The sequence below is a fragment of the Penaeus chinensis genome, chromosome 18 (assembly GCF_019202785.1).
Source record: "Penaeus chinensis breed Huanghai No. 1 chromosome 18, ASM1920278v2, whole genome shotgun sequence".
In the NCBI taxonomy this organism is placed as follows: Eukaryota; Metazoa; Arthropoda; class Malacostraca; order Decapoda; family Penaeidae; genus Penaeus; species Penaeus chinensis.
Window position 1 is genome coordinate 14,825,100 of NC_061836.1, and position 1,961 is coordinate 14,827,060.

The following is a 1,961-nucleotide window of genomic DNA, read 5'->3' on the forward strand; positions in this document are numbered from 1 at the left end:
TCCCTTCCCTCCCTCTTGTTCCCCCCTTCTTGCTTCCCCCCCTTCCCTCCCTCTTGCTCCCCCCTTCCCTCCCTCTTGCTCCCCCCTTCCCTCCCTCTTGCTCCCCCCTTCCCTCTCTCTTGCTCCCCCCTTCCCTCCCTCTTGCTCCCCCCTTCCCTCCCTCTTGCCCCCCCCTTCTTGCTTTCCCCTCCTTTCCCTCCCTCTTGCTCCCCCTTCCCTCCCTCTTGCTCCCCCTTCCCTCCCTCTTGCTTCCCTCTTCGCTCCCTCTTGCTTCCCTACTCTCCGTCGAAATTTCGGCCTCCCCCCCATACGCCTCCCCACCCCCAGGTCCTTTTTTTCTGTTATTTTATTTTGTATTGTTGTTTGTTTTGTTTATGTTTTTTTTTTTTCCTCGCTTGTTTGTGCTTTATTTCATTTCCTTTAACAAATTTCTGATCTCTTCTTCGGTTCTTCCATCCCTTATTTTTTCTTCCCTTCCTCCCCTTTTCCTTTTCCTCTCACTAATTATTTATCCCCGCTCATTAATCATCCTTATCCCCAATATCATTTCACTCTCATTTTCACATTTTTTTATGTTGCTCTTTCTCTATTTTTTTTTTTTTTGTTTTTTGTTTTTTCGCGTCTCATTGCGGTTGTCCTTCTTCCATTTCCTATTATTTCTAATTCCGTGTCTCGTTTCTCCTGCTTTCTCCATTTCTCTTCCTTATCTCTGTGTTTTTGTTCTACTTTCTTCTGTTTATCTGTGATGCATTTATTTCACTTTTTGTTGCCACGTCTTCCATTTTCGTTTCCCTATCTTCCTCTCTATCTCCATCTTTTTTCCTTTGCCTATTCCCGCCCTTCTTTCCTTCCTCTGTTTTTTTTCTTTCCGAGGTTGCTTACCTGTGATGTCTTTATCTTTTCTTCTCTTTTTCTCTCTCCATTTCTTTTCCTATGTCCTTTACAGTTTTCTTATTTCCTTCTTCGCTTCCTTCCTTCCCTTTCCCTGTTTCCCATTCTCTTCTCTTTCTCTCTATTCCCCTTTTCCTTTCTAATTTCCCCCTCTCTTCTCCATATCTTCCCCTCCCTCTCCCGTCCCCCCTCCGTCTCATTTCCCCCCTTTTCTCCTTTTACTTAATCCCTCTCCATTTCCCTTTCCTTCTCCAATTTTGTTCTCCCCTTACCTTCTCCTTCCCAATTTCCCAATTTGTCCCTCGTTTCCCCCTCTTCCTCTCTCCTTCCTCCTTTCGCTCTCCCTTTCCTCCTTCTTTCCCCTTACCCAATCCGTCTCCTCCTTCCCCTCTCCCTCCCTCACGTTGCTATATATTGCATCTACCTCAGTCTCCCCTCGCAGGCATGTTCACGTGTCCCCGGCCTGTGTTGCGAAGGCCGGGGGTGTTCCCTTAATGAGGGCAGCTTCCGGTGGGTGTCTTCAATCAGAGCAATGTATAAGCTTGTCAGATGATTTATCGTCGGCTTGGAAGGGGGAAGGGGGTGGATTTTCTTCTGTGGTGGGGTGGGAGGGAGGGGAGGAGAGGAGACGGCAATCTATGAATATTAATGTAATGGTTTTTCGCTCTCTCTCTCTCTCTGTCTCTCTCTCTCTCTCTCTCTCTCTCTCTCTCTCTCTCTCTCTCTCTCTCTCTCTCTCTCTCTCTCTCAACCTTTCTCTCTCTCTCTCTCGCTCTCTCTTCTACCCTTTATTCTCTTTCTCTCTCTCTCTTAATCTGTCTCTCTCACTCACTCACTCTCATTCTCTCTCCATCTATCTATCTGCCTATGTATCTTTATCTCCCTCTCTCTTCCTCCCCCGCCTCCTTCCTCGCTTTTATTTGCCCCCTCAATTTTCTCTTTATCAGACACTAAATCACCAAAAATCTACCTTTTTCACGGACAATCGGGCTACACAAACAAAGACCTATAACCATGAGTCATATTCATAAAGTGTGACGTATTTTTTTCCTTCTTTAAGGGTTGGGAAA